We start from the raw sequence: 25733 nt of genomic DNA on the forward strand, positions 1-25733 counted from the left end.
TTCCACCTCAATTCACCCAAAGGTTGTAACCCTAACCTCTCCCATTTTAATGAAACTTGGCATAATTAATGCTTGTGGGTAGAAACTAACTCTTATGAAATTTTTGTCCCATTTGGATTAATACTTTAGGAGATATGATCTTTTGAATTTTTGACTTTTTCGACAAATTTGACGTGGACTATCATTAAAAAGATAATATACCCAGAAAATCAATTCCGGTATCATTTTCAGACTTGGAATTAAAAGGGGGTAATGACCTTGGGAACTATCATTTGACCTTACAGTCCTCGTGACCTTGCCCTAGCCTTGCATGGAAATGAATTTATAATACTCTAAACTATAACATATCAAAAAATTGGGGGATGTTATCCCTTGTTCTCGTGTTATTTGGAGTTGAAGTTCAAATTATATAACAATCAATTGAGATAATATGTAGTAATAAAAAATAAAACACTCAGGGATTAACTATTATCTCAATTGATTGTTATATAAGTTATAAAATCTGAACTTCAACTCTAAATAACACGAGAACAAAGAATGATATTCCTCCAATTTTAGAGGCATACCTAGGAAAAGCTTAGGCACTTTCGAAGTATTTAAAAGTGTGTTCCCTGCATTTTCAAGATAAGGATTTTGTTACGGAGAGTCGAGATGATTGTTGGAAGAGTCGAAAGAAGCAGTTGTCGTCTATGGATCCTAAACTCTGGGACCATTATTTAAAACTGTCTGCTCTTCCAAGAATTTTCCTAATCTTCCAAAATACTTATCTGCGTAAGAGGACAACAACGAAAGCTTCATCATCAGCAAGGCTTTCTGATGAAAGTGTATACCTTATCCAGGCGGTAGAAAAATTATTGAAAATGGATCTTGTGGACGATTAATTAGGAACAAAATGTTGTAAGTGAACAAAGGACTGCATTCAACTTTAATGCTTGGAAGGTTTATCTAAAGCATTACTTGAAATAAAATTCATTGTAGGTATTGAAATGGATCTTACATTCTCAATTTTTAATAAAAATATCAGAGGGACTCCTAAAATGATTCAGCATATAAAGATCGAAAAAAGGATTACTTCCATAAACAAGCTTCAAAATATACTAGCCTATATAAAATCTCTAGGCTCTCCAACAATGCAAGAAATAATTTCTAATTCAGTTAATGATATGAATATGCTTCCTACTCTCAGCAACGAAAGAAAATAATGTTCATCTCTGAACAACTTGTCCTTCTAAAATCAACTGCAAACATCAGGCCCTTTTCTCCTACCTATTTAGTAACTTCTCTCGTTTTGCATAATACAAATTCTTCACTTTATAAGCAGATGTCCACTGATGGGATAACTTTTTCATCACCAAACCAATCGAAAAAACTCTCTTTGTCTTTTTCTATGAATGTTGGACTATCTTCTTCATCTAAATACTACTTAGCCAAGAACCAAGTCTGATAATGAGAAAATTGTTGTGCTTTTGGTCGATGAAGTTTTTACTGCTCTAAGAGTGGATTTTTTAAAGAAAGATTACCAGGGCACAGTGGAGATCAAATTACAAAAACTTTATTTGTTTTTATGATTAAATCAATGTGATCAAGTTACCAGGATACCTTTGCACTTTATTCTGACCTTTAACCTTATTTCCTAAACACTTTATTACTTGTTCATACAGATAACCTCAGAGCTTTTGAATATATTGTATAATGTAATAGCTGTTTCTATGATAATGACATAACAAGAAATGTTACCTCAAGAATTTGGTAATGGATCCTGGAAATCACAAAGGTCAAATCCAGCAAATGCGATTCACTTACTTTTTAATCGTACTGATAATTTCAAAAACTTATACAACTGTTTTCAATAAGTTTAAAAAAAATATAGATATACTAATTTCGGTTATGTGACCTCTCATCTCCAAATTTTCAACACATCATAGACTTAAATAAAATGGAAAAGCATAAAACCGTCAAAATTGCACACAAGTTCATGTTAAAAGCGGTGTATAAAACTCCTATTAAAAAAAACCAACGTTTTACTGGCTGAGAGCATTTCCCATGAGAGCACAGTATTACACCTTAACGTACCCTGCATGAAAAGTTACTGGAAACTTTGTCTCCGTTGTAAGAAAGTGTTGGAATATCGTATATTCGTAATATAACTGCGAGAATTATAAAAAGGGATACTTTAAAGGAACCACTCAGCGCAGGATACGATAATTTTGAATATCTTTCGAAGTTCAATCCTTGGTTGATTCTACGGAAGGAAGAAACAAAAAAACCATCAAATGTTGCTCCGTAATTTTAAATTGAGTTATTCCTTTAATTGGACCTTATTCTACAGGTCTACAAACATTAAGGAAGTACACAACACATATAAAACTACATCATGTGCACAATGTCCCCTTAAGATACATTCATATATCCCCACATCCTGGAAAAGATCTAAATGAAGAGTAGTTTGTGTTCAATTATAGACTATCTAAGGCTAGAAGAACCGTTGAAAATGTTTTTAGTATCCTTACTTTATGGTTATCTTAAAACCATAATAGAATAGGATAGGATGTATATTCCTCCTATAACAATAGCTTACATTGAGTATTATGTTATAAATCGGAGGATTGGGGACAATATTCAAAATTTGGACATTGCATCCATGCACAAAAGGGAAAAAATGAAAGACTCAGTCTTGCCTTTGAGCTTCGTGGAATCAAAAGAGGGCAAATGAAATTATTGTGTGGCATAATTGAAGTGGAGATGAAAATAACTAATCATTATTTCAAGTTCGTCATCCCCCCATCAGGAAATGTTCCAATAGTACATCGGAAACAAGAATCGGTCCATATGGGACCTATAAACACTGCACTCCTGATAGTGATTTTTTTTTTGTGTGTTCAATGAGAATCTCTCTATTTCAGAGTCCTGCACAGAGCCAATTGCAGACTTTAAGCGTTCCATCAGGTTTATGGCGGATCAGAAACCCAGAAAGCAGAAATTTGCATGAAAAATGCTAGTATATGCCACTATTACTGTACGAAAACTAAATTTTAGGGGTAAAAAATGATTATTTTCTACCTGAGTATTTCCACAAGAGACCTGAATGTTTGAAAGAGTTTAAAATGACCATCTTAAATTGTAAATTAAGCATAAAATGGAACTTATAAGTCATAAAACAGTCATCTTCGATATCAATTATTTGTCGCAGTCCTTTTACTGAGTCCTTAGTAAGTATGTGGTAAATAGCAATCGAATTCTTCCAGATTTGGGGAAATCTGTAAGTCAAGTAATGGGCGTACCTTTACCGAATTTGAATAGTCAATATAATCTCCGAAATAAGGTGTTAGAAAACTACAGTATTATGGGGAAAACAAGTCCCTGAATTGTCTCAGAGGGTCTTAACTTCAAATGTAGTTTGTCTAAAATCAGTATGATTAATGGATTCGAACATATTGGTATGTAATTTATTTAAGAAAAGTATAATTCGTTTTAAATACTGAACAAATTAATTTACTTTTCTTCCTTAGCTTTACCAATGACTTAAATAACGAAGACAGATGGTTGTAGATAGAATTTGAAGTATAAATAATTAGTATATTTATTATTGTATAAAAATGTCTCATTAGATTTTGTATAGGTATATATGTATAATCTAAATTTGCCCTAATAATTTGTAAAATCCATTTGTAGATGAATAAAATACTATATATCCTGAGATATTCTATAGAAGGATACTAAAGTTGCATTTTAAATCAGCATCTGTGGTTTTGTAAAAGAAAAATTGTAAAACGCATTTTTTCTTATATAACTTTATTCATATATTTTAAGAGGAATATTTATCCATCTTTAAACTATTCATGACCTATCTTGTGGGCAGTAAACAATTCAATTTATTTCAGCAATCGCCTACTACACAGGAATGAGTAAATACAGTCACTTCAAATGTTTGTATTTTTCTCTTGGACCGGCTGTTGATCATCTGAACTATAAAAATTAGTCCTTAACTCGAGAGAACAAGTTATTCCTCACATTGATGAAGTCACGCCAAAACAAGGATGATATTGAAATTGGCATTATGTTTAAAATGCAACGTACATCTGCCCAAAAAAATTTTGAACATGGTTGAATTTTATGTGCTATCAATTTAAAGAAGTTGATCTGTTCTTGGCCAATGCCATCATAGACCTGTACATGATCTTGGATGCCACTGAGGTCAAAATCAATAAACCAAGTAATGTTGGAGATCAAAGAGCAACCTGGAGTTTCTACGAGAACAGTAATACGGTAAAAGTTATGGTAGGAATTAGTCCGAGAGGTGTAGTCACCTACATATCACCTGCGTATTGTGGCTCATGCTGTGATCGCCAAATAATCGAAATTTCTGACCTATTATAGAAAAAATGACTGACTTCAGGAGATGCAATCATGGCAGATAGATATATTATGGTGCAGGACTTATTTGCCAATCAAAATGTTAAAGTGAATACTCGGATCCCTATGAGAGGGACTAATCAACTTCCGGAGGTAATTTCTTCGAAAAGAATACATGTTGAGAGGATAATTGGTTTAGATGGATTAGATTTTGATGCTGAAAGTTTACCGTGGGGAAAGTTAATTATGTAAAACTATAATAATATTTATAACTTAATCTAGCGGTATTTTTCCACAAAATAATTGTTATTAGTTAAATAATAGAACCAATATTAAATTAGGGAATAAATAATTTAAAAAAATATTAATTAAGTAATGTCTCAATTTTTTTTTTACAAATTTAGGTCTCTTCTTAGTATAATTTATCATAAAAAATATATCATATCATAATGAAATTAGTATTGTAAAGTGTCTGTAAGTAAAATTCCCTGTAATCAAGTTTATCAAACTTACTGAAATAAAATAAGTTAGTAAAATAATAATTTCAATAAGACGCAGTATTATATAAAATATTTATCTATTAATTCTTACAGACTATAAACATATGGCAGCTGAAAATAATGTGTAAGAATATGTAAACATAACAAAAAAGACCAGGTATCTCCTTTTTGACTACCTCTTCCAATGAAGTTGTGAAATAATATTCAACCTTTGAGATGAAATGACCCTACTTAGAAAATTATACCACCTACACCAAGGAAATCAAAATCTTTAGTCATTGCTGATTTGATATTTATTTTACATAATAATCATTATAAAATTTGACGAGGCAGTATATCCTCATTAAATAATTGATTACTGAATATAATTTCCTCAATATAAGTATCTTCAAATGTGAAGACTACAAAAAAATATTTTGATTTCCTTGATGCTCGTAGCTGACCCTGAATTTGGTAGTAATAATTGTGATTTATTTTTAACTTAATATCGCCAACACGAATCTCCAAAAATGGAAATTTATATCCTGGAGCAATTTTATCATAACATCCTGAATAAGGGCATTTCACCACGAAGATTGAATCTTCTTCCACAAGTCTATCGGCAGATGCAGCCAAAAAGGGATACTCTGTATCAAGGAAAAGCCCACATTTGTTAATAATTTTTTTAGTTAATTGGGTAAACTTTTTTATACCAGAAGACTCATGCGCCTTCCCATGGGAAATAACAGCAGATACATTTTTTTTGGCTGATATATTGACTCTGCCAGTTTGGTAAAGTCTTGCTCATGACATTACTTACATGTCACCAAATCTGGAGGCAGTCAATATCCATTTCCGTTCTATTTTCTATGCCGAAGACGATGCTTGTAGTCCAGTATTTTTCTCATTTTGTATGATCTCCTGATCAGATACTTTGACACAGTCCTTCACCTAATAATGGGTAAAGGGATGTGCCAAATAATCGTGATCGATGTTGGTTGTTTTCATACCTGTAGACCCAAAGCTATATTTCCATGGTGTATTTAATTGAGAATTCAAGATGGTCATTTTGAACTCGTCAACAAATGCAGGTCTGTTGCGAAAACGCTCAAGTTGAGGATCATCGTCATTGTTGACACCTGAAATCTAGTTTTTGTACACTTAAAGTGGTACATACTAACATTTTTCAAACAACCTCTGCACACTTTTTCAGCCACTACGGGTTCTCCGCCATATAATCTTCTGGGAAATTTAAAACTTGTAGTGTTTCTGTAGAGGACTTTGATATATATAGAATGTCATTAGAAACAAAATTTACCATTATCAGGAGGGCAGAATTCACATGTTTATAGGTCCCATGTGGACCTATTCCTGCCGCACATTCACAATGGCAATTAAACGACCTCTCCTGATTTTGCGATGACGAACTTTACATTATAATTAATTTTTTCCATTTCAATTATACCAGAAAATAGTGTTTTCTGTATGTCTTCTTTTGATTCCACGAAGCTCAAGGCCAAGACTGTTTCTCTCATTTTTTCCCCTTTGCGCATGGACGCAATATCCAAATTTTGAATATTGTCCCCTACTTGCCGATGTATAACATAATGCTCAATGTGAGCCTTTGTTATAGGAGGAATAGACGTCTTATCTGACTTAACAATACTTTTAGAGTCCCCAGAATCACGCCAGATTGACATTGGAACCATGTCTGGGATCTGAACAACTGGGCCTCTGAAGTCAGCGTTTCGTTGATACGAGACAACACGCTCTATCAGATCGGACTTCCTCCCACTAGTCCTTGCACTTCGTTTGTTCAGTTCTTTCCTGAGCGCCAATAAAGTCCAGCTTGAATAATTAGAAGAATCCATGGTTTAATAGATTACTTTCGTCTTCTCGCTTTTATAACTAATACGCAATAAATAGGCAAGTAGTCAATAACTAATAATAACTAGTTAACTAGTCGTTAACCTGTTTAAATAATTGCATTTAAACTTAAACTTAATCAAAACAATTACAGGATAAATACTAAATAAATAAATTGAAATGGATTTCAGAATACAAAAATATATTTAAAAGGACCATATGGATATCATCATGTATGTACTAAATATTAATATATATAAAAAATAAATCGAAGTGATAATTATCAGTCCCCTGAGTATCTAATTCAAAAATGCTAGAAAATTTACAGCAAAATATTAAAACATAGTTATTTCTTTCCATTGCATAAGAGATCAGAGGGATCCGATAAACATACTAGTATTTACATTTCTATCAATTGTATGAAGATAAATTCTTAATAGATTTTGAAAAAAATTATTTCGACTTTCATGAGAAGAAATGTTGGTCCCTTTTCTCAGCTTCATGAGAATGAGTAATTCATGAATGGACTATATTCGTATTATCTTGAAAGATCCTGATCCAAAAGGATGATAGCTCTTCGTTATCTTGGTGAGTCAGTCCTTGCTCGCAAAAGAAACTGATTCCGAAGATTGAACTTATTTGACATTAGCATCGAAATGAGGAGAGGCAGTCCATACTAGTCTAAAAACCATTTCTGAAGAAAAAAGGTCATTTTCTTGTTGCCTAACCTTGTAATAGTAACATTGACTAATAGATGGATTAGTTTTAATAGATTTAAATCCAAATTGTAATTCAAGGACCACTAGCGAGTAGGGCTCCATACGTTTCTTATTTCTTGAAAAGAATAGATTCTTGAAATTAACTTCTTGGGTTGTTCAACTCATCTTTAGAAAACCAGTTTGAGTCAAGAATACTTTTAATTTAATTATCACTTAATAAAAATTAAAATCACTTTCATAAAGTCTCAAATAAGTAATAACAATGATTGATAAAATTAAAGGACTAATGTCAACAGGTGACTCAACTTCGTCTGAAGTCTTTCTCTAGCTAGTAGCTAATATTCTTTGGCCGGATAATCATAATTATTGTTCAGGGAGGTTTATTATTTTTCCGCAATGTGGAGCTACGCACTGGGGCTGGGCTGTGTTTACATACGAATTTAAGTAAACAACGCACTTACCACATTGTTTTTAGTAAGGAAGACGATATAAATGGAATAATAGTCACTATTTCTCCTTTTTTTCCTCTACTCTTCCAGTGTAGTACAATTAGAGGAAATATTCCTTTTTATCTTCAAAATTTGAACATAACGTGAGTACTATTTAAATTCCAGCGGTATCAATTTGAATTCTTTGAAAGATTCACTTCACTTAATCATTAAGTTGGTGCCAAACACATATGTTGTATCTGGTGGTGTTGCGTGTCAACCGGAGCAAAAATTCCACCTCACGTTTCAACCCTCCAGCTCCCAGCTAATCCCATTCTAAGACAAAAAGTGGATTCATGCTATAAGGATTATCGAGAAGATAAAAAAATCCTAGATAGGAAAGCGTCGAAGTCTCGCTTAAAAGAAGATGCTGTTCCTTGCATGTAGCCCAACTTACCCAGTTATCTATCCACTCCTTCAACATCAAGAGGATAATCTACGGCCACTTCTGCTTCTCTCTTTGAGAGAGAAACAGAAAGGACAGATTCAGCGTCTAAAGCTTTTTTCAAAGCTGAAAAAATTCTTACATTTGAAACTGTCATGTCAGCTGCTACTCATTGAAAGGTAATTCATTAATCTGGTTACCATCTCTGTTTTTTGTTTAGAATCACTTATTGATTCAAGATAGTTGAAAGTCACGGGCTCTTTTCCTTCATTTCAGAAGGGAACATTTCTTACCCAGCGGATTTCAAATTCTTCAAATCAAACCCAAAAATATAGATATTCTCCAATTTTGTAAGGATGAAAATGTACTCCCTGTGATAGAAAGAGGAATCATTATAAAAATAAAACCTGAGCATCAAAGCTTTTCTCCAAGATTCCATTGTACCTACTCATCGTCTTAAGCACTTAGTTAAGAAAAATGTAATACTTAGAGAGACTTTGCAAATTCCAAACATTTTGTCTCTTTTAAGAAGCATAAAACAAGAAAAAGAAGAATTTCTTATTAAAGATGCATTCAATAACTTAGAAGAAAAAGTCAAAATGGCCATTCTTTTGGATGGCAGGGGCAAACTATTTCATCTCAATTATAAGACTTCTTCAAGCAGAAAATATATGGGACACAAAAAAAAATCTACCCATAAAGTGAGACCAAACCAAAATTGGTCAATAAAGTGAGACAGCGGTCTGGACCGAAAAATTGGTCCAAATCAGTCTAGAAAAAAATCACTTAAGACCGAACTGGGAAAAAAAATCGGTGCTGGATCGAGTCTGAACACTAGTATTTACGTCTTGAATTGAAGGACTAAGAGACAGAATAAGGCATTTTTATACATTTAAGGAATGGTTTCAGGTAACAAGACTCTGCCGAGAGACATTCAGCGAGAAGAAGTCCGCCATTAATGCCTTTTCAAACTAAAAGAAAGATACAATTCGATTTTAATAAAAAGATAGTTACTCCTAGACCATTGCTAAACTAACGTGGTAGTAGATACTACAATTATGGAAGACAATTCACTCAAGTTCAAAAGACCAAATGGGCTAATTAATAATTGGTATACAGTAGAGTGAGTGATTTGACATTTAATTTTATCATGGTTGCTAAGTTATTCTTAAAGTCCGCCACCCGAACATTGATGCCCTGAAGAAATTCGTTAACCAGCAGTGGAGGATCATGAAAAAGGACTACGTTGTCAATGTGTGAAAGGGGTTCCAGAGGCATTTGGAGGCCTTCATTGAGGATGATGGTGGCCAGATTAATAATTAATGTGCATTGTTAGTAAAATCTTGACTTGTTTTACTTCGGTTATATTTTTAAATTAAAGCTATATTTGGATTATATATACTGGGTCTAGATAAAATACTGAGACCTGCCATTAAAATTATCTTAATTTATGAGGATAATGTTCTACATTATTATAAAATAAAATATTCTATGTACAACATTATCCTGCTTACAGCTGAAGGTATGCACCAATATGGAAGACTAAGAACCTTCATTCCAATAAAAAAATTGAATTAAAATATATCCAAGAAAAGTAAAAAAATCTAACTCATAAACTATAGCTAGAGTAGTGAACTAGGACTGAAAGTTACACCTGCTTCATATTTACTCAAATCTAGTCCCAAATGTTACACGAGAATTGACGAATCGTTAAAACCTCACTTCCTTCTGGTAGACGAGGCCTAATATATTGTATTGAAATCGTAAGACCAATATATTGGGTAAAATATCCAATATCTTGATGGTACAGGTATAAGAGAAAATTCTTAGAAATTTCGATATTTCTTCTGATATTCTATTTGATGTAATCAGAAAAAAGGAGGGAACAGAAAATAAATTGTGGTTACTTAAACTTACTTTAATAAAATGTATCTGAGATTACTTATGTAGTTCATTGGAGTGTTGGGTCGGTCGATACTGAATGAACCGTGCCGGCTATCCATCAGTCTGAACCAATAAAAATTAGAAAACGAAATAATGTGACGTCTCCTTCTCTACTTATTTTGAAAAAATAAAACACTTCAGACTAGACTCAGTGTGTATCTCAACGTAGAACGGGAAGGAACAACAACTTCTAGTTCTTTATTTCATAAGTGATTAGATATATATATATATAGTTATCAATGTTCATCGTTTGCGAAAAAACTTGTGGTAGTAACAGCTCTACTACGTCATTACAGTGACATCTAAATACCCATGGCTTGAGCTTGAAAAAATTGTGCAAACAAATAGAAAATATCTTAAATATCCTCTTAAAAGTCTAAGACGAAAATTATTAAAAAGAAACTCTTGAAATGATGGCAAAGGGCATCTTTCATTTATTCTGCAAGGGACTTTATCCATACCCTTGATAGCAAATACAGCCTTGCGTCGAGAAAACATTAGCCGAATTTTTTTATTATTTGAAGAATACAGAACAATCAAGAGCAAGCTCATCGAAGAAATATCAAACGTTGATAATTTGGGTAATAACTTAATATATTGTTCATTTAAAATCATAATACTGATGTTGAAATATCCTACCGTAAAACTACTTTATTACATGTCTAGGCTTCACAACGGACTGTAGGACCCATTTCAATGGAGAAGGTTTTTGGTCAGTGACTTAAAGGACGACACCTTTACAGTAAAACTTCTAGCCTGCAGAATAATCGAAGAACGTCATACCAGCGAGAACTTGGCTGTACTTTCTCTCTCACACGAGATCAGAGACCCCCCTCAAAGGGTGGCCATCAAAAGACAATCCTCATTGACATATCACATGCCCAATAATCGTTCACCAATATTATAAATTCATGGGCGGTGTTGATTTGTGTGATATGTTGATATCACTTTATCGCAAAAAGTAAAAGAGTTATAAATGGTACATAGCGATATTTTTGTGAAGATCGCTTTAACTAATACCTAGTTGCTAGACAAGAGGTACCATAGCATGATCAACAATAACAAAATAAAATCGATGATATTGCTCTAGTTTCAGACTAGTACTGCAAGTAGATTTTTTTAATATGACATTCTAGCTGTCCTATTATAAAGAAGAATTATTTAGTGCGAAAAATTGCCCAAAGAGTTTGCAGCTCGACGGCTTAAACTTTTGAGTTATCGTCCACTTTTCGGAACTCAAAAGCATTATGTTACATGTCTTACTTATATATAACATAAGTTAATGGATCATTGTAATTACATATACAGTCTTGATATAAAAAAAAATAAGGGCACATGCGAATCCCTCTGTGTAAAGCAAGTATTCATAATGTTTCAAAGAATGATAATTTAAATATCAAAAAAGCTGTTGGAGAGAAATTATATTCTTCAAAACCTTCCAAGCCTAAAGATTATAAAGCAAGTGTTGAACTGATGTCGCGTGCCTCCAATTCATTATTATCCTCAAGATCACTCATAGCTGAAGTAACCTTTAATTGAGATAAAAACCACTTTGACTTTGCTGCCAAGTACATCAAATTGATACAGGAGTGTCAGAGGACGTAAGCAAATAAAAAGTCACGTAACCCAATCCCAACTAGAAAAAGTGGCTATGAGATCCCAAATGAATTTATATTGCTAGGAAATGGTGTAATTTTTTTTACTTTATAATAGTGGGCAAGAGGATCGATCATGATACTTTGAAACTGAAGTTGGGCTCGAAGATCTTGCGATTAACAAGAACCGGAAATGAGACCGTACATTTAAATGTTTTCAAAGTATCTATTATCAAATATTGTTTATATGCAGTAAAAATATACCACGTATTTTTGCATTACTTCTGCAAAATCAGAGGAAACATTTTTAAGGCATTTCAACGCATTGAAAACAATAAACCCAGCATTGAACCCTCACTCCCTAATGATGGGCTTGGAAAAAACTGTTATAAATGCCTTTAAGGATTTGTTTCATTTAACTAATATAACCGGGAGCCTCTTAAATATGGCCAAAAACCTATATCGTCATATAGTAGATCTTGGGCTAAAGATACGGTATCAAACAGATCTGCATTTCAATAGTAAAATAAAACGTTTCACTGCGTTAACTTTTATTCCAGTTATTATTATTATAGCCGGATTTATTGACCTTACAAAAAATAAAGATGGGGCATTACAAAGTTATGCTGACTGACAGTTATGTCCCGCTATTAGGTGGCCGGGGCCTCTCACAACTGAATTCCTCTCTTTAAAAACCCCGGGCTAGAGAAAGTGGGCGGAGTAATGAGGAGTAATCCCTATCTACTAAGAGCCGCCCTGATAGAGGAGACCATTCATATTATTCCCCTTTTGAATACTGCTGAGCTAAATAATATCGAGTATGACCTAACAGTTAAAAATTGCTACCTTGGTGAATTAAGAAAAATTATTCTGCAATACTAACAACGAGGATGAATGATAAAGTTGACTTATTCGAATCCTGCCTAACTAAATACCCCTGCAGCGAACAAGCTCAACCACTAAAATATTGTCTACCTCGCTTCCTTCTTTTTCTTAATCAATTAACCCTTTTTATTATTAAGACGGGAGGATTTAAATAAATTATGGGACATAAATATGAAAACATTATGAAACTAGTTACATTCTCCTATATAGTGGTTTATTTCCAACTACAACCCCAGGTTACATTCTAATGAGGCTGTTCCCAGTGGCGAATGAAAACCTTACTGAGCGGACGAAAACTCCGGAAGACATGAATCCACGAACTATTGTTGATGGGGAAGTGACTGTTATCGCACCGCATCTGGCACAACCTACCTACGATTGTTTACCCCTGTGAGTCCTTCGAACTTTGAAATTTATGCTTGGCAATGACCATTTAAACATGGGGGGGGTATACCTACTTACTCTAGCCCGCTTCCCACCGTTGTCGAAGGGTACGGCAATTAGCCGTCTCACAACTTCTGTAAAATTCCCATTCAGCCAGTCAACTCATTAATATCCATGATTCTTCAATTACAACAACCCATAAGAGAAGTCGTCCAGAATTTCGTTGTTCATCCCAGTCTCCAAAAAATTGTACGCCTAAGGATAGCTTCGGTGATGGGAAGAGTTCCCTCACCGGTATTCCTTGGGTGAATTATTCTAAGACAGATGAGGGGTGTTGATTCCTTGATTGATAGGGCCAACATCATATCTGAGGTACTCGATGGTAACCTATTAACAGGGCCCCCTGACTTCCGGATGGGCAAGGAAGTCTCACTTGGCTCTCCTCGAGTTAGGCCGTCTGGGCCAAGTTCTTATTTCATAAGGCAACCCGCCCCTCCTTTTGGGGAATCTTAGATAACACCCACAAGATACAAAATATCAAAGAGATGAACCTATTTGACTTTTATATCTCTCTACCAGCTGCAGATTACTGTAATTTAAAGCGGTTTGCCAGAAGATTTGTATGCATGTTTTGAAGTACGTATACCTGTGAGAAACTGTTTTCCAAAGTGAAACACATGAAAAGTAAACTGAGAAGCAATCTAACCTACAGTCATCTGCTGCATAGTTTGAGTCTGTGCACATCAAGAATACAACCAAACATTCACCAATTGGCTAAACACATCCAACATCAAGCTTCTCACTAACTATGAATATGATAAAATATGCATTTAATATCTCCTGTATTCATAAATTAAATAATTGCATGTTTATTTTTTCATATCCAAGTTGTCTATGCTATTATTTCAAATTTAAATAAAAGCCAAAAATACCAAACCAGGGCTTTGGGGCGCACCCCCCACAATTGTTGCATTCTGAAAAATGACCCTGCTCTTTAAAAGGTTGCCCACCCTTGCCCTAGAGTAAACCTGCAAGTGCAAGTTAATAAGTCGAAAGACGTAATGGGCTTCACAAGTTTACCTCGGTGATTGTGACTTTAAAAAAAAATTCGGGATCTTTCCAAACAGAAAGGGGAACATATTTCTTAGAAGATACCTTCATCTGGCTACAAATAATGTACTAGGCGAGGGGCCCATTGTGAAGAAAAGTATCCTGCTCCGAAACTAACATCCTCCACTGTGATCTATCGTCTGTACATTTTGTCTTTGACTAGCAGTCTCTATCTGTGTGCTATAAATCAAAGTGTCTCTAAGGTCGACAAATTCAGAGGAACCTGAAAGAAGTTGATTAATTGGACGAGTCATCCAATCTGAAGTAATAAACGATGCAGGAATAGTTAACCAAGTTAGCGGATTATTATTGAAAGATCAGAGACTGAGAGTCGACTAGGAGTGGAAAATGGCAAATATCAATTTGAACAACCTCATCAGGCGTATTAAGTGAGGTGTCAACAATTGTATTATTATGTTGGGGTTCATTATCAAAAAAATGAAAACTCCTTCCTAAGTACTGCCACTCTCTGAGCATAATTATCCAGGATCTCATTGTTGCCATTAAAGACAAATTTAAGGGTGAGAAAATGCTCAACTTTTTGTTCACGCAGACTTTGTTCATAGAGCTGAAGATCTCTATCAAATGTCCTAGGTGCTTAAACAGGTCATGTACCAACTTGTTTTGTCCTTGAAGCTTGGCATTGATAATTTTTGAGAGATATCATATTTAAGAACGCGAGGTCCCTTCGCCAGAGAGGAGCACACAGTTCTTGAACCTCTTTTTGTTTCAACTTCAGGAACAGAATGATCTCATCTAATAATAACCAGAAACGTTGCAATGTTGATGCTCTGCTAAGCCAGCGAGCCTCTGTGAAATAAATAACATCCTGAGACTGGCTCTCAAGGTGTCTCAAGAACTCCTGAAACTCTCTGTGGTTTAGTCCTCGTGAGCGTATGTAGTTTACTGTTTTTACTACAACGGAGTTGACATGATCCATATTGATAAGTGTAGCGCTCAGGTTCTCCTGGTGTATGATGCAATGAACTGCAATAACATCTGGCTAGAACTCACGTACTTTGGTATTGAGGCCATTGTGACAGACAATCATAGATGGTGCACCATCTGTACATAGTGATACACATTTTCTGCATGTCCTCAATTCCCAGTTTCTGTAGTGATGCTTGAACACCTTCAAATTTATCTACACCTTTTGTAGTGCCTTTCAACGGGTTCAAGTGAAGCAGTTCTTCAGCTACATTGAACCCCTTACCTACAGCTCGAATAAATACAGCCAGCTGTGTTGTGTCTCTGATATCTGTACTCTCATCTAATCAAGTAAATAGCATTCAGTATCACCTTTGATTAATATGCTATGTCTGAGCCCATATCTTCTACTCGTCTGAATATAGTGCAGTGAGATACATCTGAAACACATTTTAGCACTTGTGAGCACTTAACTTCAGCAAATTTCTGTAAGCACTCTTTTACTATTTGACCATCAGAGAATGGCTTTTGGTGTTTGGAGAGAATCTTTGCAATCTCACTATAGTATTCGCAATGTGACCCTCACACTTGCTGCTCCCCTTGTAGGTTTTTAGTCGACTTTTCTCCAGGCTGTCTTTTCTCCTCTATGTTGTACTTCCATACTTTTCACCATAATTTGTTTCAAAATGTCTCTTAATGTTGTATTCCTTATTTTGAGCTACTGAATTCTGGCAGTTTAAACATATAGTTTTGTTATTTACTGATGTAAACAAGTGTTTATCCTTCCATTCAGTAATGAATTTCCTGTTTTCTTCACAGCCACAGTTCTTTTTCTTTTAGTAGCCATGATTACTAGACAGCACTGAATTATTCAGCCTTTCGGGACCAACGGGACATGAGAGTCCCAACACCTTAAAAATTAAAATGATATCTAGTACACGATGACTCGATAAATATGTAAATAACTCTTGTGGATTAAATCCATAAGTCTCTATTGGTTCCTAAAAGAAGGAAAAATATCCTTTTCCACGTGTATTTTTGTGTGTATATTCTCTTATTTAACACTCTTTGCATTGGCGCTGTAATCATCATCCTTGACTCAAAATTTAGTTGTAAGGATAATTGCATTTCAAAGAGGTAAAATAGCTCATAACTTTTTTTTGGATTTGTATAATATTCATAAAAGTTTCATATTTATTAAAATATGCTTTATTTTTTTCCCGAATAAATAACCATAAATAAATTACTAAGAGAAGAGGAAGGGCCGCAAAATAAATGGCAAAGGGCCACCTGCGGCTCGCAGGCCACACTTTCCCGCCCCTGCTCTAGGGGCACTGCTGAGCAGTTCAATATCAAGGACCAGGCTCATTCACAAAGACAGTCAGGCCACGAATTTGTTAATGAACCTGGAAGTGGTAAAGAGAAAGGTAAATCGAGCACATATTTTTCAAGGTTGTTTGTTAAATACACGTGTTAATTAAGTAACTTAAAGGGTTAAAGAAGGAAGGAACAATGTCTACCTCTTCAGACAGATTTTAAAAATGACTTAAAATAATTGAAGTGATATTTGAAGAGTCAAATATTTATTTAATTGAAAAAATATATATCAATATAATAGACAATGTTTCAAAGTGAATCTTGAAAAAAAGATAAGGCTGTTGAGTTTCCTGAAAAATAGATCACTCTAATATTTATACAGATTGAAAAGATAAATCAATTTATATGGATCCATCAAATCTTGTATTTTTGACTACTCTTTCTTTTGTATCATTTAAATAATAAATGTTTCAATATCATAATTTTTTTAAATGTATTGGCTTTTATTGTACAAAGTATACTATTTAATTATAAATTCATGTTATTTTTGAATGAAATATAGCCGTGCATCTTCTAGTTTCGGAGTCATTAAGCCAGAAACTTATGCTGGGACTTGAGCAGTGGGGTAGGTCGATTTTGGAATTCCGTCATTTGACATGCCTAGATAGTAGGATATCGATGTTTAAAACATAGCTATCTACTTCTCCCGTTTCATTATGGACTCCCATTTGAGCAGGAGTAATCCTCGATCCTTAGAATAATGTAAGCTCTCGGAACTTAACAAAACAACAATAAATTTTCGAAATCTGGATTGATTTTTCTAAGACAAAATAATATTAAGTAATAAAAAACGATACAAATTTTAGATGATCCAGGTAATCCTGTTTGTAATATTTCATATAATAAGCGAGGAACAACTCACGAATGCTTCCTTCTGTCTTGTGATTTAGAAGTTTGTAGACATTTCAAAATAAAATGGCAAGAAAAAGAAAATCAGTACTAATTAGAAGTGAAAGTTTAAAAAAGTTCGTTGGTCATCCTTTAGATTTAAATGAGATTGCTAAACTAATTTCTACAGATGTTATGGAAATCTGGAGACAAGTTAACCCACTTTTACTAAACTACAGTTATTATGTAGTAAAAATTGTTGATAAAGTTTTCTTTAAGGGAGCCAAAGATATAAATAGAAGGTCATTCTAAACTATTCAAGAACATAATTTTGAAGAAAAACAGGACAAACTTTTCAATATATCTGCATGCACATAATAGCTACCAATCAGACCATGTCATGATCTTTATGTAGGATACAAAAAGTAAATTGCTTCATAAAACCTATTGTTTGAACTTGCCCCCTTAAGAAAAAGTTCTTATTGAAGACTGGGAATATCTTCGTGATCAAAGAAAAAAATTGGAGCAAAAGGAAGCTTCCAATTAGGAGCTGTAGACAAAAAGGCTGCAAAAGGGATAAAAGAGCTGCAATTAATGCTCAAAAATTGCAAGACCAGATTGGAAGGCCACAGTAGGATTTTTCGGGACACATTTGAGTGTACTTCATCACAAGATACTGCATTAGAAGATGATTTTTTTTAAAGTTATTGAAAGTAAGCTTTTTAAAGGTCCAAGTGGAGCGCATAGCCTGTTAAAGGTTTCTAGGTATGCTATAGAGCTCATCAGGGGAGATGTCTCCTCCAATCTGGGAGCAAGTCTGGTTAATTCATTTTTACTAGATCTTAAAGTTAGTAGTTTATTGAAGGAAGACGTTGATGTTAAATATTTTTTGTAAGACAAATCAAAAATTGACCGAGAAAAGAGCACTCTTAAAACCAAAAGTGATGAGCGGCAAAATAAAAGATGTAGAAAATTTATCGCAGTGACGGAAAAATTGATTCAACACACTTTTACGTATGTAGAGATTTACGATAATAGTGGAGAGGTTATGCTTAAAAACATGTAGGAGATCTGAACCGCATCTTAAATTTACTGTAGAGTCTAAAAGCAAAGATGAATCACCGAGTCTTGCCACTAACTGGTTCAACTGGAGTTTGTCATGCAGAAGAAGTAAAAAGTGTTTTGGAGGAATTTAAAAGTTCTTCATCTTTGAAAGCTGTGCTACTTGATAACACAAACACAAATACTGGTTCAGAGTCGGGTATTGTTTCTTCACTTGAAAAATTACTTGGTTACAAATTGGATACAATTGGTTGCTCTTTACATCAAAATTACCTTCCATTAAGAGTAGTTTTTAAATATTTTGAAGGTAGCTCTAAAATTCCAAATTCTTGTCAACTTTGAAAACTCTGTGAGATTGACTTTCAAAATTTACTTCAAGTAAAATTCCAAAAATTGAGCAGCCCTATGGAAGAGTTGTGACCAGAGGCTCCTTCTTGAGTACGCTCGAGGAATATTTTAAGGTAATGTGAATTCAAGATATGCTACATGGAAAATAGGATCACTAAATCATGTCAGATGGTTGACTTTACCAATCATGTTGATGTGCTTATGGAACTGAGGCACCTACCCTTCAGAACTGCATGATAAGTTGGTTCAAATTATTAAATATATTGTAGAGGTTTACGCAGCAGTCAAATTGTTTTAAATTAAATTGGATAATAAATTTCATAACCAGCAACTTTACATCTTCAATTCTATATAAAGGACAAAAATTCAGTCAAAAGAAGTTAAAGAAGTTGTTTTTAACAGTCTAAACTATTGCTTTGCTTCCAGAGAATATACTATATTCTATGATGAAATATGATGAGATAGAAACCCAACAAGTAGCAATGACAAATTTTTTGTTGATAAGGTGTGTTTTTACTAGATTTATTAAAACCCACTCTAACTTTGTTTCAAGATTTATTCTTATATCTTCATTTCTTAATACTTTCCTATTTTTTATTTTTTAAATCAGAAAGTCCATCGACAAAAAGATTACAAAAATTGATACAGAAGCTGAAAAACTGGTCATATCACACGATACGGTATATGTGAACCAGCTCTTTCTGAGAGTTCGACTGATAAAGAAATTAGAGACCATCTCAGTCTATTGAAAGGGCAGTCAAACTGATAAGTCAAGCATTTCATTCTGTATATGGGTTAGAACTTAGACATAGGAACATACCTATCAAACAACTAAGTCGTCAGATCAGAAATTGTTTTACTTCTAAGAGCAACTACAAAGAAAAATATAACATCATGGAATTTTAAATATTATATTACTTATTATCTAAAAATAAAACACAATATGTAAGGATAGTCAGCTATTTTACATGAAAACTGCATTAACATATAAATTTAGATTAAGTATTAAAACTTATTATGAGTTCAAAATCTTGACACATATTCTCTCAAAAAATATATATTTTTAATACAGCTGATATATCAAATGTTTAAGTAAATAATTTGTATATTGTTATAAATATATTATTTTAGATCCCACAAATAAATGCAAATTACCTATTGAGTTAACAAAAAAAATATTTTTTCCCTTTTTCAATAATACAAATTTCCTTGATTTGAGAGTGAATATAGTAGATCTTTAAGGCAATCTCCTCAAAAACCTATTTCAGTTACGAATTAGAAATTTTCTTCTTCAATATAATATGAGCAAATTCTCACAATCGGGGCCTGTCCAAAATCAAAATTCGAAAAAAGGTCAAATTGACCTACCCTATTGAAAAGACGTACATACATTGTTTTTATTATATAAAAAGATTTATTGTATGTAGTTTCTATTTATTTCAACTAACTTTAATGTTTTGCTTTGTTCGTAATAATTATTATACTTTTTGTGGGACTTTCTTTATTAATTTGATTTATACCATTGATTACAATAAACGACGATAATAATAAATATTTCAAGAAATAGTAAAAAAAAAAATCTCTTGGAAGTCCACGGGTAATATTAATTAAATTTAGTAATTCAACGGTTTCATTTGTTTATTGTCAAAAATTTATTAAAAAGTCATTTTGTCTCATTTTTTAAATGTATTAAAGAAATCTTTCTGTGAATGACAATCCACATAAGAAAAGGATTAGACACCGATACATATTAACAAAAAAAACAAACTAGGAATAACATTGATTCGAAAATAATAAATTATTCTTCAATAGACATTCTAAAGGACAAGTTTATTATCCAATGCTGAGACATGTAGAGACGATAATGATGAATTTCTCCTTTATTTACACCTCTATAACAGGGATTATCAATCTTATTTAATAATGCACCACTTGAAAAATATTTATCTAAACCAAGTAGCCCCTTACCAGCACAAAGTATTCTAGCTTCAGCAGGATTATATTTTGGAGGGGTTTTGGTTTTTTGAAAAGCAATCCAAAAATTAAAATTTTTGAAGATTTTTTTTTTCAAATATTACATTTTTTCGGAAAAATGGGGAAATGTTCAATTATATTCATTCTTTTCTTTTACATAAATAGATACTTGAAACCACAACTTCGTAAACTAATTTCTCCTCCAGAGCTTCAAATTTTTGAAGGACTTAATCTTGCTTGGGGAAACAATGAAACATATAAATGGACTGCAAATTGCAGTATTGTTAGGGTTGGGTATCGAGGGGTAGTATTAAATAAAATAAATGCAAGAAACTCTTAACCGGTTTATATTTTTTTAAAGGAATCTTTACAAGAAACATAATTCAAAAAAAAAATCTTTTGAATTTTTTTTCCAAAAATTCACTGAAGTCCAGATATTTTGAGGGACCAGAGTGTTTAAGAGATCGCGATATTTAAAAAATCCTGAAGTTTCAAATAATTTTGATACTTTTAAAAATCAGAATAATGAAAATACTCCGTTCAGCAAAGGATGTTTCTGGGAATGGAGATAAATGGAATATCTTTAGTTAACTGGAGAAAAAAAAAGTACTGAGCTCGGATATTCTTTGAATAAGGATTTGATAGGTCCAAAAAGTGGAAGATCTAATAGCTCTAGAGAGAAATCTCTCCAGACCCCTGGTGGGTCGTTAATATTGAAAGAAAGCAAGCATTCACTGCTAGGGTGAATGAAATCTGATGTATAGCACACTTTGGAGGTGAGGTTTTTATTTTTTTTCTTTATGGTCAGACCGCTTTTTTATTAAATAAAAAAAATCTTTATGTTATCTACCTAAATGTAAACTCGCATATTTCAAATATTCGTAAGAGGGAACTCATTAAATATCAGAGACACATATCTGGACTCAATAACCTTCCATAGCCCAACCAATCAGCATGTAGACCTGAAGGTGTTAATCGACATAATGAGCAGAGGGGGGTTCTCGACTCCCTCCGACCTACTCTACCTCTCCTGTCTTTATGATTACTCCATGTTCTCTTACATCACAGCTACTCCTGAAGAGAAAGACAGTTGACTTGGCACCCCAAATCCCAAAGCTTCATTTGTTGCCACATTCATTGACAATATGCAGGAAAGTTTAAACTCTGACATTATCGCCGTTGTGGAAGTAAAGTGCGAGAAAGGACACTCCTGGTCAGCTTTTCTTCAAATAATTTCATTCGCTTTGTTTAATGTCATGGGCAAAAATTTAAGTGCTAAAATGAATGATGACATCCGATTTTTAACAAAAAGAAAATGGTAGCTAAGAATTCAGAAGCTAACAGGAAAAGAGCTTAATTGCAAACAAAATCTTCTGACTTGTAGACTTGGACCAACTTCGTACTTTGTGATAGTGCCTTTTCTTTTTTATATGTTTTTAATGTTTATTTTCATTTATGTACTAGTAAAGTAAGACTTCTATTAGAAATATATTTCCTCATTTTTATTATTTTGATGATTTTCCCTAGCAAAATACTTTTAAAAACTCTTTATTTTGTAGCAAAACACTTTAAGAGAGACATTCCATATATGATATAGAATAAGCAAAACCCATATTGGAAACGCGTGAGCGCAGTGTCCGGTCCTGCTTACAGGAGTCCTTGCTTTAAATTATTCTTAAGGTTGATAATTTGGGAAGGATACAAAAGCGTGCAAGGAGAAGGGAAGAAATACTTATGGTACCATTGATGAAAATAATAAACATCTTCCTTCCTCAATCAAGAACGTTAGCAATTCCAGCATTTATTATTCAATATTAATAAAATATTAGATATTGATAGTCGATACATAACTGAATAAAATACCTAAAATAAAGTTGCCTTCTGTCTGGATTTCTGGAAATGAAGGGCCAGGAATTTGGAAATACATACCGAACGAGAAACATATGGCTTGTCGGATTTGTTGAAATAAATGTGCCTTCAGTCTCCCGTCTAGAATTAAACGCCACTCATTATCCTCCTCTCATATCAAGAGTATGATATTCATCTATAAAATCAAGTTAACGATGAATACATCAAGTCAGACTTTAACTTTGATCTCACAAAGATGCTAATTGCATGTAATATAACCTTATCTATTGCTAATCCTCCTTCGTTCAAAAAAAAATTAAGGAGAAATACACAGGTAAACCCGTTCCTTCCCAAGAAACAATAATTTAATTATTGGAGGATGTTTGTAATGATGGTATCTCCAAAATCAAAGAAAAAGTCGGAGGGAAGGATATTTTTGTTGCTATCGACGAGAAAAAAGATAATCAGGAGCAATCAATAACTGCTTTATAGATTGGTCCATTGGACGGCTATTTCTTGGGTTGCACATATCTCATTAAAATTAAAAGTGCTAATGCCAAGCATATCATTAATTTTTTTGTAGAAATTAGTCAAGTTACTCTTGGAACGGACTTTAATGCTACTCGCCTGTAGGTGTTTATTACAGATGGAGATTCTTATTGCAAAAAAGCCGACGAATACCTAAAAATATACTACCCTCGGTTTAACCACATTACCTGCGTGACTCATGGGTTCCATACCGTTGCTGAACTTGCCCATTAAGAATTTCCTTTTAACAAATGAATTGATATCCGAAATGAAAAAAAAAAAAAATTGAATGCTGGACTAAGAAAACGTAAATTCGCTGCTTCTTACAAAATTACCACAAGCTCCAGTCATTACACGTTAGGGAACTTGATTAAAAGCAGCAAAATTACTATATCAGGCACTTCATAGTAATCAGGCAATATTTAAGTAGCCTCCATGAAAAAATGCTTTCTATAATTAAAGCAAAGAAGATTATTAATGAGGAATACATAGTTGAAGAGTTTACAATTATTCATAATAATCTCAATCAAATTTCTGGGGCCATCACAGCTTCAGAAGGAAGATTACCCTTACTTGTCAGCATTACCATCGTTTAACTTCTACAAAATGATATTAAGCTAGAGCCATTCCGATCTAAATTGACAAATTTCCTATCAGAAAATCCAGCTTACAATGAATTGCGAGACCTAGCCTGTGTTGAAGATTCAATTTATAGAAATACCCCATTGTAAATTGTGAAGTTGAGATAATTTTCAGCATGTTTAGAATCACCCACACCAAATTAGGATCAAAGCTATCAGTAAAAAGTATAAAATATTTACTGATTTCGAAATGGAACTCTGAATTTTGTACCATCTAACAGTAAGTATTCATTTTTTTAAATTTAATCATAAAATATGATTCTATTTTAGCTAAAAATATCAAGAATTATATTACACAACTCATTAAATGGCAAAAACAAGTGCTTAAATGGTCACAACAACGGAGGTAGTAGCTTTGGATGGTTTGCAACTAGTTTGACTGACACTAGTTTCTTCACTTAAAGACTTGGGTATGATCATTAGGTCTTCCAATATTACATAGTCAATAAGTTTTACTTTTTTATCACTTGTGAATTAGCTATGGTTCACAAGCTCTAATAAATGGTGTTCAGAAAACTCATAAGGCAAAAACAACTGCTTAAATGGTCACAACAACGGGGTAGTTGCATTGGGTGTAGCATTATAATTAGCAATTGTGTGTATCCTTCATGATAATAGTATGTTGTTATACAAGCATAAATAACCGGGGGAATCTTTTTTGATGCTCTTAATAAGGAGTAATATCACCGGACATTACTATATAATTAACTTTTGCTCAAATTCTTTACGATGTCATGTTAGAAAACTACATTAAGTCAAGAATGGTTGCTTGAATTGTCTTATCAGTTATGAAGGAGTTTTATTTTTATATCTAAGATAAGTAATTAAGGTTTAAAATTGGACTGCATGGATTAACTTTTCTTTTTTAAATTAACAGGATATAAATGAAGGTAGGATTCTAAAAGCTGTTCGTACTGAGATTGGAAGAAGAAATGGATTTAATTCTAATATTTTTTTTATTAGTATATTTATTTTCTAATTTTATGATTTTGACATTTACTTTATTTTTAATAATTAGTTTAGATCTCATCGGTAGAGATATATCTATCCTGTGCACAATTGTATATAGCAACTTTCACATGAAGAAGAGGGGTGATTATCTTTTTGATTAAACTCCACGTCTCGCTTGTGTCTTGCAACCTAAAGTTATGACATATTTTAACTGGATTCCGATGTCAGAACAAGAAAATATTATTTGGATCAATCTATTATTTCAATATTCTGTATTTATAATTTATTGTTATTATTAGTTATATGATTCTAATTGTTTAATTTTGTATATTTAACATAAATGTATAATGGTTTATTTTTTACTATGTATATTATATTTAATTTAAACCTTATTTTTTAAACTTGGAACTTCAAATATATTTTGAAATAGTCTACTTTGTCGTTTCATTAGTTATTATTCTGAGAATATGGGTATATATATGGATAATAAATTACAATTTCATGGAGTGTGACATTTTCAAAATCTACTGTAACGGATAAAAAATGTCAATTATACGTAGTATATCTTTATTAAACGTTATGCTACTAAATACTTTCGTTATACTCTCAAAACAAATAATAAAGCAGGCAGCTGATTATCACACCAGTATTTTAAACAATGATACCATAAGTATTTCTTCCCCAACCCCATTCTCCTTGCACGCGTTTTACTTTACGAGATTATCAGGAGTAGTTATTCTATTATTTAGTCTTCCGTTATCCTTTAACTAATAAATTGTATATCCCATTAATTCTTCATCTATAACTAAGCTAGGATCAGGATAAATGGTGTGTTAGTGTGTTGAATTATAGAACAGGTTAGGTAAGGTTGGGGTTTCTTATTTAATCAACAGTGGCAGACAGCTGAAGAATATTTATTATGAACAACTGTTAATGATATTAAATTATTTATTTATTAAACCTATTTTTTGTTTCCCGGACTTTATGGAGACAGTTTTATATCTATATTTTTTCTGTTTCCATATAGTCCGTTTTCAGATT

The 25733-nt window shown here is 33.1% G+C and overlaps 1 protein-coding gene across 6 annotated transcripts in view; it reads right to left on the minus strand.

Moving 5' to 3' along the window:
* LOC121128338 (uncharacterized) overlaps positions 1–25733 on the minus strand; it is a 124495-nt gene that overhangs the window by 77605 nt on the left and 21157 nt on the right. The window contains exons 4-5 of one of the 6 annotated variants that reach the window (XR_011783099.1): positions 6151–6740; positions 5722–6074 (exon numbers count right to left, since the gene is read on the minus strand). The exons of 4 other annotated variants lie outside the window; for them this stretch is intronic. The gene's annotated coding sequence lies outside the window, so the exon portion shown is untranslated. Of the gene's footprint in view, positions 1–5721; positions 6741–25733 lie in introns of those variants that run through there. One more of the 6 variants, XR_011783097.1, reaches the window with a different exon arrangement.

This window comes from Lepeophtheirus salmonis, chromosome 1, assembly GCF_016086655.4.
Source record: "Lepeophtheirus salmonis chromosome 1, UVic_Lsal_1.4, whole genome shotgun sequence".
Classification (NCBI taxonomy): domain Eukaryota; kingdom Metazoa; phylum Arthropoda; class Copepoda; order Siphonostomatoida; family Caligidae; genus Lepeophtheirus; species Lepeophtheirus salmonis.